The following is a 12,649-nucleotide window of genomic DNA, read 5'->3' as shown; positions in this document are numbered from 1 at the left end:
ATAAATTTTTCTTACATAAATGATAACATAATATATATTACGTACTTTGCTTTCTCCCTATCAATATATCTTGAGGTTCTTTTCCATATTGTTACACAAAGATTTCCTCATTCTGTATTACAGCTGCATAACATATGTTGTAAGTTATTTATGTTCTGATTATGCACCATCATAAATTTATTTACGTAGTCTTTTGTTGCTTTTACAGTGTTTCTGCAAATTATCTCATATGTGAGGTGCATTGCATACAAGCACAGGTAACAGAATCACTGGGAACAACTCTGACATCTTGCTATGTCAGCCACTATCAGTTGTACTGTACATTACCACACATTTGAATAACAGTGTAGCTGAGTTTGCAAATCATTAACATAAAAGTTATCTCTAAGGGATTCCAGATGCTTCCTATGTAGGAGTATCACTTTCCCCCAAAGTGTCCCAAATACATTTTCTTCTAGAGGTGAGCCAAAGGAGCTAGGATGTGCCCAACCAGTGGCTCAGGTTATGGCCCTGTGGAAATGCGTCACATGGGTGTGCAACGCTTCAGGTGTGTGGGGTAACAATCTCTGGCCAACAAGCACAAGTCAGCCTCAACACCTGGAAAAGGATCCCCACCTTTCGGGCAGGAGCCAGGAGGTCTGAGGAGGTCAGAGGTCTGAGGAGAAGAGGACAACGGTGGTGGTGGTGGTACATTGAGGTTTTGCAAGCAACGTGTGATGTGGGGTGGCTGCAAGTAACTCCGCAGTTGCAGGCTTGACCGGCGAGTCACCATTTTCAAAGCAGTTTCCCACACACCCTCTCTGGCCCTCACCAGAATCCACCCTCCTGGGCCCTTCCCCTGCAGGGCCCCTCTGCTCTGTGCCCTCTGACTCGAACCCAGGGCCCCAGCTCCTTTGATTAAGGCCTTGCCCGGAGAAGATGAGACAAAGTCAGGCGGAATCTGAGGTTCCCTGACGGACGGACGTGGCCAGGACCGCACAGGGGCGGGAGAGGCAGGGCCAGGCAGAGAGGCAAGTCTGGGAGGACTTGCTGGAAGACGGAGGAGAGGAGACAGATCTTTCCCAGACGCAGGAAACTGGATGTAGGAAGGCACCGGGCGCGAGACAGCAGCTGTTCCGGAACAGCATGCTGAGGTCAGGGCTGGTGGAGGAGAGGCAGCCCCAAGTAGGGCAGCGGCGGTGAGCCTGCTCCCAGCACTCAGGGCTCCGAAGGCCAGGAGAACACTACACGGCACCCTGGAGTCGCCGGGAGCCCTTAGTGATTTTATAGTTTGTATTTTGCAGAGCTGATGGTCACCAAGGACTTGGATTCCAGAAAGAAAGAAAGAAAGAAAGAGAGAGAGAAAGAGAGAAAGAGAGAAAGAGAGAAAGAGAGAAAGAGAGAAAGAGAGAGAGAGAGAGAAAGAAAGAAAGAAAGAAAGAAAGAAAGAAAGAAAGAAAGAAAGAAAGAAAGAAAGAAAGAAAGAAAAGCCTAGACAGCAGCAGGAGGGAACCAGGCCCCTAATCTCGCTAGCAGACGTTGCAAAGCGGGGCCCACTGGCCAGATCTGTTCCCAGAGCGTGTCCCATGTGGCCCATTCCGTATTTCTGAATTTTGGGAGATGGGTTGCCCATGTGTACAAGTTGGAAGATTTTTATGTTTAAAATTTGCGGCTCTCTGGAAATCTCGACCGCCCAGCTCCAGAACAGCCTGCCGGGTCACCTGCACGGCTCCCCGCTGGTCCCACACTGCACGTGCGGGAGGGTGCGACCCCCACTCTAGAAACCCTGGACGGAGAGAACCGACTGATGGAAGGCACACAGGCATGGGGAGGGGGCTTGGCGTGCTGCAGGGCTGAGGCTGGGGACCCGTGAGAGTACAGGCAGCCTCCCCTCGTCTCATCCCTGCCCCCCCAACCACCCCGCTGGCATCCAGGCCCCCGACTCCCCTTTGTGCCCTCCCGCCCGCCGGCGGCGGCACTATGCACCCGGGCTGCACCCTTTAACTTGGGCTTTCAGCAAAGGGAGCGAGGCCGCCCGAGCCGGAGGTGACCTCGAGGCCTCGGTGCCCCGCGTCTTCCCCGGTTTTGCAGGCTCTCTGGAAGGGAGAAAGGAAAGGTGACAGCATGGACAGACAGACAAAGGACAGGCGGGATGGATGGCTGCGCGACCGCATGTGGGGGTGTCACAGACAGGCTCCGCCTCACAGTCTGGGGCCGTCTGGTCCCTCGGGGGCCAGGCAGCTGCGCCAGGTGACCCTCTCCAACCTCGTTCTCTCCCCCTCGAGGGCTCTGACCTAAAAAACACCGCGGTAGGAGGCGAGAGGGAGCGCGCCCGCGGGCGCTAGGACCCGGCGCGGCCGGAAGGCGGGGTGCGGGCGGCCGAGCGGAGAATCTGCGCCGGGCGGCGGGCGCGCGCGCGGGGCGGACAAAGGGGCGGGCGGCGGCGGCGCGCGAGCCGGAAGGCGGAGCCGCGAGCCGGGCGGGCAGGTGCGCGCGGGCCGGAGGGCGGAGCCGCCATGCCGCGATGGAGCGCAGCCCGGGCGGGCGCCGGGGCCGGGGCCCGAGCGCCGGGCGCAGCGCGAGCCGGAGCCGCAGCCACAGCCCGGGCCAGGCCGGGGTCCGGGAGCGCAGGGCCGGGCTGCTCGTAGCGGCGGCGACGGAGCCCCCCAGCGGCTGAGGGGCTTCCTCCCAGCTCCCGTTGGTGGCCGGGACGCAGCAAGCCCCCGCAGCCCCGGGGAGGTCGGGGACCCCCCCTCCTCCCGCCGCCACCACCTCCAGGATCCAGCGAACCCCAGGAAAGCGAGGGGCACCCCCCCGGATCGAGCACAGAGAGACTCCCCAGCGGGGAAGAGCGGAGGCTTTCCGTGTGTTCGGAAGACAGCGACCCCCCTACGGTACTGCAAAGACTCCCCATCTTCCAGCTGAGCCCCCCCAAGACCTGGAACGCAGTGTTCCCCCGGCCAGTGGTTGCGGGAACCCCCCACCCAAGAACCAGGTCATTACAACTCCACACCTCAAGACACGAAGACCCAGCTCAGAACGTCCCTAGGTCGGGGGACCCTGCCCCCCAACTCCGGCACACGGAGATCCCAGCCCTAGGGACAGCCAGAGACACCCCTCACCAGCAGGAAGCCTCGGACACCCCACCCCTCCGCAAAAGCCCCAGGACTGGGGTGCCCGAGCCCCTTGCGGCGGCCCTTCGAATCCCGGCCCGTGACCGTGGCGCCCTGAGCCCCCCCGGGCCGGGCTGACGAAGACCGAGACGGCGCCCAGACCCCCCGCCGCGGCGTCCCCGCGGCCCCAGCCCAGGTAAGCCGGGCCCAGGTGAGGGGCGGCAGGTGAGTGGCCACCGAGGTCCCTCCAGCCCTGCAGGTGGGGAAGGAAGTGTTGGGTGCGCGCCCCCCCCTAGCGTCGCCATGGAGCCGAGGCTGAAGGACGTCTCTTTGTGTCTCGCTTGGAGGAGCCGCCCCCTCCTCCTCTCCCTTCCCCCACCCCACCCCACCCCCGAGCGCTGAGGTTTAGGCACAGCTTCCCGACCCTAGGGCGGGGGAGGGGGGGCGCGGGGGGGGGAAGCCCCCTGTGCCAAAGGTGGGGGGAGTCGGTGCCGGGTCTCCCCCCCAACCCACCTAGAAAAAAACCTGGGCCTCCAGTGTTGGCCCTAGGTCCTGGTGGCGTGCCAGCCCCTCCCCCCATGGCCAGGCTGAGTTCCTCACCCAAGTCTCCCCACCCCAAGGAATTGTGGGGGTGTCCACAGGTGAGGGGGCCTGCAGTAGGTGGCCCTGGTGATGACTCGGGTTTTGTCTGTGAGAGGGGTGGGAAGGGGTGTGTTTGGGAAAGCAAATGGGACTCCCTGGCTCCCAGGCCGTGGTGGGGGGAGCTCACTGGGCAGTACTTTGTGGTTCCTGCGGGACAGGGAGGGGCAGGCCCTCCCCAGAGTGAGGCACTAGTTTCGGGGGGAGGGGCCATGATCTAGATTAGGATCCTCTAGGGGTCAGGGCACCTTCCTTTCCCCAGATGGGGTAGGGACACCAAGCCCCACCATAAGCCTTCCCTCCTCCCCTCCCCCACTCCCGACTTGCAGAAGTCTCAGCACCAACCGTCAGGAGGGCTGGGTCCCAGGTGTCCTCCACGGCCCAGGGGCCCTGCCAGGCTCTCGCATCTGCTTTGCAAGCGGGATACAAAGCAGGACAGTGCAGCCGGCCTGCAGCTCCTAGGGCAGCTAAGAGGCCTGAGTGGTGTGGCGCCCTGGGATTCTAGAGCAGAGAAGGGCTGGACCCTGCTGAGGGTGCGCGCTCTGGGCTGCCGGGACGTCCTCCAGCTCTTCCCTCCCCAGCCTGCTGCGGGCGAGCCGTGGTGCTGGACCCCATCTGGTGGGGGAGCACACAGAAGCTCGGGGAGGCAGGCAGCCCCACCAGTGGTGACTTTGTGGGTTTAGGAAGCTCTCCGTGAGTGTCTGAAGAGCCACAGACTGCAGTCAGGGGTCCTGTTCCTCTGACCGACCCGCAGAGCCCTGGGCTGGCCTCAGTGTGCCCAGACTAACTGAGGAGGACCTGGTCAGGCCCAACTGACCAGTCCTCAACCCTCCACCCAAAGCCCCTGAGCCCCATCCTCCTGCAGACTGGGGTGGGGGTGGTGGTTGAGTGGGGTAGTGGGGCAGCTGATGCCTCTGCTCCTGGTTCCCCCAAGGCAGGGCCCCGCGCCCCCACCTGCTGCTGGCCTTGACCCAAGGGCAGGAGAGTGCAGGTGCAGCGGCAGGGTCAGGACAGTTGAGGCATCTGCCCTCGGCGCAGCCAGCCACCCTGAAGGCTGGGTGACCTTGGGCAGGCAGATGGTGGGAGCCACTTAACCCTGCGGCCGCTGGGGCAGAGGGAGATCAAAGCTAGACCCCAGAAGCACCCAGGAGTGTCGCCACCTGTCTGTGGAGGAGCTCATGACCCTTTCCCATCCCCCCATCCCCCCTGCCATGGGGGGCGATCCCAGGGGCTTGTCACCCACCCCACAGGCAAGGGAGCCGAACCATAGACTGAAGGACAGAGGTCTGAGTCCCTGTGCCCAGGGAAGCTGCAGAGAGCCAGCCCTCGCCTCCTCTCTAACCTGCACTGGCTGCCCATTGAGTCGCAGTGAAGTAGCTCAGCTGTCCCAGCCCACTGCAGTCTGGCGACGGCTGTCACCCTCTGTCCCCTGACCTGAGAAGCCCCTCCTGCCTCCCCTTCCCCTCTGGATCTGACCTGGGCTGGCGCCCGGTAGAAAGCTGAACTGGACTGCATCGGTGGCTTGGAGACAGTGGTGCGTGTCTCCGTGTGCTGCGACGGTCTGTCTCCACGTCGGGACCCTGAGCTCCAAAAAGCCAGGGCTGTCTCGTCCCCACACGGCCAAGACATTGTCCCACAGTCCGGCGCCTCGTCCAGCACATGGGACCAGCTGCAGCCCCGTCGCGGGTTCTGTTGGCCCAGTGTATTTGAAACGTTGGCCTTTGTCGGTGGTGCTAAAACAAGGTTAGGAGAGTTCATGTGCAGATACTGGTGTTCAGGAAAACAAGGTGATATGGCCATCCCAGGCCTTCCTCAAGGGGACACAGGCCTCCAGCTCGCCCCAGGCCCCACCAGGCCTGCCCACTCCTCAAGATGACCTGCCGGCCCCTCTGCTGGCCTCTGGTTTGCAGGCCCAGGACGGAGGCCAGGAAAAGTGTTTGCTTAGCGGGTGAACTTTGTCTGTGTGTGTTCTGCTTAGCGGGTGGCCAAGTTGGAACAGGCACAGGACAGGGTCCCTGGGGAGGGGGAGAGGGTGGGGGTAGGGCTCCTTCTGGCTGAGCGGCTAAGGGGGCCTGAACTTCTGCAGCCTGGCCCTGTGCTGGAGGCTCTCGGCACGAACCGCTCTTTCCCACCAGGAGCGGACGTTCAAGATCCCAGGCCCAGGTCTTGCTGAGGTCTCTGGGCTTGGGTTACTCGTGGGCCCAGCAAAGAAGTGGATGAAAGCGTCTCTGGACTGCGAGCCGCCTCCTTAGGCTGACTTTCCAGGAGCCGGGCCAAGCTGCTCTGAGTTTTGTTCAGGCAGGAGAAGTGGGAGCCGGGATGCAGGAACCAGCGTTCCCTAAACACTCATGCAGCCGATGGGTGCTGCCAAGTCACTGGGCTAGGGACCATGGGCTGACGCTGTGGCCCAGCCACTGGCCGTGGCCCCAGACAAGAGTCCATGGTGGCCAGAAGCACCAGAGCACCGTGGTTGAGAGCGCAGGGTTCGATTCTCACTCGGCTGCTGTGTGACCTTCGGCAGGTCACTTAACCTCTCTGGGCCTCAGGATGCTCATGTGCAAGGCAGGAACCACCACTGCCTCCTGGGGTCATCCAGGCGATTCGGGGAAGGGGCCTAGGACAGAGCCTGCCGCATAAACGGTGCTCGGTAACTGCTGGCCCTTGTCAGGCCAGGGTGGCATTGTTCTCCCTTAGGAGCCGGGCTAGGCTGGCACTGGGGGCTTTGGGTCCTGTCCCTAAGGTGGGGGAGGGGCTTGGAGGGAGAGCGGGCGTAGGGAGGGGACACAGGCAGGGCCTGTGTGAGGGCCCTTCCAGAGCTGTGTCCTCCTGTGCCAGACTGTAGGTAAGGCCCCCTTTGTTCTGGGCCCTGGCGGCCCTGGGGCGGCTGGCTGGGAGATTCCTCAGGGCTCTCTGGCCCCAGGCGCGTGGGCCCCAGGCCAGAGCTGGAGCCAAGTCTTCCTCAAGCCTCCCCTCCCCCAACTCCTCTCCCTTGCTTTCCCCTGTGCACAGCTGGGCCCCCAAAGACACGCTGGTCCAAGGGCGTCTCTCCCCTGTCCTGCCCAACCTGGGCTGCCCCTAGAGAGGGGAACGCATCGAGTCTCCCAGCTCGGCCCCCACTCGCGAGCCGGGGTTGGAAGGCCGCGGCAGGCACCGTTTGCCGTGTCCAGCCCTCCCCTCCAGGACACGGGCAGTGTTTTCTCAGCTGGGATTGCAGCCGGGGTCTGAGGACCACTGAAGGGTGTGTGTGTGTGTGTGTGTGTGTGTGTGTGTGTGTGTGTGTGTGGCTTGAGCATCACCCTGCCCTCAGCCCGAGTCCCAGCACCGCATCCCCTGGCTGTGTGGTCTCCGACAAGTCCTCTGGGCCTCAGTCTCTTGTGCTGTGGAATGGGCACTCACAGCGCCCGCTTGCTCAGGAGGTTGTGTTACAGGGAAGTGCATCGAGCTGTGCCTGCTGCTCCAGCCTCGCGCGCTCTGTGACTTCACACCATCCCCCTTCCCTGCGCCTTCCTCAGTCCTAGGAGAGGGCAGTAGAATGGCCCTGAGTGGCAGGGGAACCGGACAGGGGCTAGGGCTAGATGGACAGAGCCTCGGCCTCCTCCTGGCCAGGCCCCGGAGAGGCTGCACAAACCCAGCCCCAGCTGCCTACCCCAGCATTCCTGCTCCCCGAGGGCCTCTGTCTCCCCTGCCCCTGAGAACTGGGCTTCAAGGCAAGCTCAGGTGGCCCGCAGTTAACACAGCTTAGCGATGAAAAGCAAAACCCTGAGCCCAGCCGTGTGACCTTGGGCAAGGTACTTAACCACTCTGCCCCGGCTCTGCCGTCCGTCTGTGAACGGGGGAGAGAGCAGCACCTGGCCTGCGGGGCCGGGGTGAGGACGAGGTGAATGCGTTTGTGAGATGCGTGAACAGCGCCGAGCACCTCCTAAGGGTTTGCTTCTCTGTTAGTCCTCAGAAGCCCGGAGCAGAGAGGGAGTACAGCCCCACTTCAGCGGCTGAGACACGTGTGGGCGAGGGGGAAGGGACTGACTCCAGGGAACGTGTCTGGGTCTCCAGGCTAGGCTTGCCCACCTGTCTGCCATTCTCAGCGGTCTGAGAGGCGGGGCCAGGGCTTTGGACCCTGCAGGACCCAGCCTAGGCTCCAGCTTCCTTTTTCTTCTTCCTCCTCTTTTTTTTTTTTTTTTTTTAAGATTTATTTATTTATTTGAAAGGCAGAGTTACAGAGAAGCAGAGAGAGAAGTCTTCCTTCAACTGGTTCACTCTCCAAATGGCCACAGTGGCTGGAGCTGGACCGATCCGAAGACAGGAGTCAGGAGGTCCAGGTCTCCCATGCAGGTGCAGAGGCCCAGGCACCTGCGCCATCTTCCACTGCTTCCCCAGGCCGTAGCAGAGAGCCAGATCGGAAGTGGAGCAGCCAGGACTTGAGCCAGTGCCAATATGGGATGCCGGCACTGCAGGCGGTTGCTTTACGTGCTACGCCACAGCTCAGGCTCCATCCAGCCTCCTTGACCATGTCCCGTGGCGTCCCACCCCACAGCTCTGCTCACGTCAGGCTGGGCAGGAGCTGCAGCAGAGACTGTGCCCCCAGAAAACTCGAGGCCATCCCCATTCCTCAGGCCCACTCCAAGGACAGTGGGGAAATGTGGGCAGGACCCACAGGCCCCTGGTGCAAGGCCCAGGTCGAGTTCATGTGTCTCTGTCCATCTCTCAGGGCCTGGTGCACTTGTCAGCTTTGGGGAGGGCTGGGGTCCCCCTCACAGTGAAAGCCAGGTCCCCACTGTGGCCTCCAAGGCCTTGTACGATGACAGCCACCCCCTCCTCGCCTCTACCCTCCTGTCCTGCCTCCTGTGCCCGTCCTGGCTACCAGGCTGTCCCCAGGCTAGTGGGCGCAGTCCCGGAGTTCACGGTGCTCTGTGCCAGGCGGGCTGTCCCACCAGCACATCCACCTGCCCACAGCCATCTCGGCGAGGCCCGTGCTGCCCAGTGCTGACAGCGGCCTTGTGTAAGAGGCTTGAAGGCTGGCTCACACACACATGCACTCCCCATGCAACGGCTGTGCCGCGCACAGAGCAGGTGCTCAGCGAATCTTTGCTGAATGTTCTGGAGCCCGCTGGATCGTCACGAAGCACGGCTGTGTGACACTGCTGAACAGGCCGCCTCAGCTGCCCTTCCCCGAGTCTCGGTTTCCTGAGCCGTAAGGGACATGACGGGAATAAAAAGAGGGGGCTCTTGCGCAGGGTGAGGTTTACGTGAGTTAGTGCATGGGAAGCCTCTGAACTTCAGTGGTTCATAAAAGTGGGCAGTGAGCAGTAACGCTGTGTGACCTGCGCCACACACAAAGCCTCTGGGAGCCCCAGGCCACCCCTCGTAGGGAAGGCAGGGAGGGGGATTGTCTTGGGCCTGGGCCTGGGCCTGGGGAGGTCCCAGCTCTTGCTCTCATTCATTTGTGTGGTTGCACAAACATTTGCGAAAGGCCTGCTGCACACCATTCGCTGGGTTAGCTGCTGCCAGCTGGCGCAGGGTCCCCGCCCCCAGTGGGTGGCACCATGATGACGTCATGCATTTGGCCTTGATGTGTCCTAGTAGGGGGGGTGATCACAGGTCAGCGCCCCGGCCACTGGAAGTGGTGGGGGGCAGTGCCAGCTGAGGAGGTGTCAGCTGAGCTGAACTTGGAAGACCCGAGCCACGTGGCCATCTCGGAAAAGACCCAGGCCCGGAGGGAGTGTGCTGAGGGGGCAGCAGGGAGCCCAGGGTATGCAGGGGGAGGTGACAAGCCAGAGGAGGGAGGCTCAAGTGCCCTGGGGGAGGCAGTAACGCAGGCTCTAGTACTTGGGTCCCTGCCACCCACATGGGAGACCTGTGTTGGGTTCCTGGCTCCTGGCTCCAGACTCGGCCAGTCCTGGCTCTTGTGGGCATTTGGGGAGTGAACCAGCAGATGTCAGATTCTCTTTCTGCCTTTCAAGTAAATAAAATTTTGAAAGAAGAGTCTGGGGGTGGGGAGGAGGACCACTGGGGGCGTCCCTGTGACAGCTGAGTGGTGAGCAACTGGAGCAGGTGCTGAGAGTGGTCGGGTCCCATTATTATGTCTGCTGTGGATTCTAGAGTTACGTGATGCAAACCCCAGCAAAGGAGAAGGCTCTTGTTAGTTCCCCCTCAAGGTAGCTCACCAAACATTGGGACCTTCTGGCCTCAGCCCAAAGTGACACGGGGCCCAGAGAGGGTGGGGGTGGGGCTGGCAGTATCCACCAGGAAGCAGCCTGGGGGAGGGGGCCAGTGGCACAGCCCTGGGGACACAGGCACCCTACAGAAATCCCCGCTGGCCCGTCAGCCCAGCAGCACTGCTTCTGCAGTTGATAGGAACACTTGCACTCTGCACAATGACTTAGGGATGAGGCCACTCTCTGTTACAGAAGCGGCGGAAGGAAGGTTGGGCAAGACCCTCGTGTCGTGGTTTGGTTGGACAGATGGCAGTAAACCCACATGTAACCGGTGCCTTTGCAGCTCTGGGGCCCGGGTTCCAGTTCTGCATCGCCTCCTCTGGGCCTGGTTCCCCGGCCTCCACTGGCCTCCCTGGCCCCCAGCCTTGCGCTTAGCGCTGGCCCTGGCCTGGGTGCTGTCCACGCCTGTGGTGCTGAAGCCAGGCTGTAGGCAGGCCTGGGGCTGTGGGCCAGAGACCAACACAGAGAAGGGGAAGCAGAGCAGGAGGAGTTCTGGATTCAACCCCGGCTCAGGCCGTCCCGAGCTGAGTGGCCCTGGGGCAGTAGTTTGACCCCCGTGGGTGCTGGTGTAAAGGTGGTGCCGTGAAGGTGGGCAGGTAGCAGGCCCCGGGAACCTTAGCACACTGAGGCAAGTGTGGAGCTTCTTACGGTGTGATCTCAGAGGCCGGAAGTCATGGGGGCTGAGCTTCGGGACAGCAGAGTGTTGGTGCCTGGATCTGGATGTTGGCTTTGCCATCAGATGATGTGACCGCTCCATGCCTCGGTTTCCTCATCTGTGGACTGGGGCTAACATCAGAGCTCGGGGACAGAGGATTAAGGGACTTCATTAACATGAGGCACTCGGCCCAGGACAGGGGTGCCCTGAGTGCTAGCTGCTTGTCATGGCTTTCCTCTCATTGTCACTGTCAGTCCCAGGACAGCACCTCCAGCCTCCCCATCCACAGTATCACCCACGCGGAGGCCGTCAAAGGGAGACGGCGCCTTCCTCGGCAGACACCCTGGCTTCCAGCCCAGCCCTGCCACTGGCTCTCTGTGTGGCCTTGAGCAAATTCCGGTTCCCTTCTGGCCATCAGTCTCTGAATCTGTACAATGGGCCCAAGGATACCTCTCCCCTGGAAAAGGAACTGTGTGCCCACGGGGTCCCAGTCCAAGGAGCCAAGATATAAAAAGGTACAACTTCCCCAACACGTAAAGAATTATTCACCCGGATTTGTCACACCCTGGCTTGGTGCTGGGAATAGCAAGATGATTAAGGCCTGGGCTTTGCTTTCAAGGAGCTGTTAGGTTCCCTGCTGCATTGTTCCTCCGCTTCGAGCCCCGCTCAGGTGTCACTTCCAGAAAACCACGCCATCCCCATCGCCAGGGCCCTCCTTGGAAATGCCGGGGCACTGGCTGTTGCCTTCCTGGCCTCCTGGCGTGGAGGGTCTGTGTTTGCTCTGCCTCTGTCTAACGCACCGCTCTAACCTGCCCACCCCAGCGCCTGCGCCCCGCTAGGTACGCCTGCCTGGAATTGTGAAGCTGTGCAAGTTACATAAACCGAGCTCACACCGGCTTAACCAAGCCGAAAAGGAGAGGTATTGATTCGTGACACACGTGTTCCCGAGGCTCTCGGCCTTCCAGGCAGGCCTGGGCCTGGGGCTCAGACGTCATCAGATGTCGCCCCCTTTCCACTCACCTCCTGGGTGCTTGGTCCTTGGGAAGTTGTCCCCCCGACGGTGGGAGGGGGAGGGCCCGCCCCCAGCGGCTGCACGCTGCGTCCTCCGGCCTCCCGCTTGGCCGAAAGCTGCGGCAAACGTCCACGGGCACAGCCTCGGCAGTCGCCCTTGGTCACGGTGGCCTGGCTGATGGCGTGGATCCAGATAGAGATGACCCCACCAAGTGACAAGGGCAGAGCTGGGATGCCGTTATCCCCCGCCCAGGAAGGGACATAGAGGCTGAGCAGGAAAAAATAACGCATGCTCTTCCCAGAAACCACTGAAAATGAGCCAGGCAAGGATTGTGTCAAGTCTGGGCTAAGACCACTTATCTGACTGCATCTATAAGGAGGATCTGAGGGAGGGACCTGGATGTGGGGGAGGGGCGCTGTGCAGGTGCGGAGAGCGGGCCGGTGACACAGGCCGGGGGAAGGCAGCCCCAGCCCCCTCACCCTCCAGAGAAGCAGCGCAAAGCCAGGGAGAGGTGAGAGTAGCCAGCTGTTTCCTCTGTGTCTGAAGTCCCGTCGCGTCCCACAAGGACTTTTAAAAATGCGTTTGAGAGACCGATCTCCCATCCACTGGTTCATGCCCCGTGTGCCTGCAGCGGTCAGGGTGGAGGTCAAAGCCAGACGCTGCGGACTCAATCCCAGTCTCCCATGTGAGTGGTGGGACCCACACCGCTGCCTCCCAGGGGGCTGGGGTCAGGAGCCAGAGCCAGGTGCGAACCAGGTGCTCTGGTGATGGGACGCAGTAGGCTAAATGCCTGCCCGAGGTACAATGGCCAGAGGTGGGGGACCTGGGCACCGGGACAGAGAACTTTAGAATCCCAGAGTGAGGAGCTGGCATCACTTGGTCCAACCTCACCCCCCACCCTCCTGAATCCCCAACAGATGGGTACCCAGCCTCTGCCTTTCCGCCTCCAGCGACAGGGAACGCGCTTCCTTCCTGCCGCATCTTATTGTGAGTTGGGTCTGCTTCCAGGAGTTTCACAGGACACAGAAGCTTCAGCCCG

At 61.5% G+C, this 12,649-nt stretch overlaps 1 protein-coding gene across 4 annotated transcripts in view; it reads left to right on the top strand.

Annotated features, from left to right (window-relative positions):
* Nucleotides 1-12,649, top strand: part of SBK1 (SH3 domain binding kinase 1) — a 44,096-nt gene that overhangs the window by 19,550 nt on the left and 11,897 nt on the right. For 3 of the 4 annotated variants that reach the window (XM_070064907.1, XM_070064908.1, XM_070064909.1), the window contains exon 1: nt 827-3,288. The exons of the other annotated variant lie outside the window; for it this stretch is intronic. The gene's annotated coding sequence lies outside the window, so the exon portion shown is untranslated. Of the gene's footprint in view, nt 1-826; nt 3,289-12,649 lie in introns of those variants that run through there. 4 annotated transcript variants of the gene reach the window in all.

Source organism: Oryctolagus cuniculus, chromosome 19, assembly GCF_964237555.1.
Source record: "Oryctolagus cuniculus chromosome 19, mOryCun1.1, whole genome shotgun sequence".
NCBI lineage: Eukaryota > Metazoa > Chordata > Mammalia > Lagomorpha > Leporidae > Oryctolagus > Oryctolagus cuniculus.
This window is presented reverse-complemented; position numbering and strand designations above follow the sequence as displayed.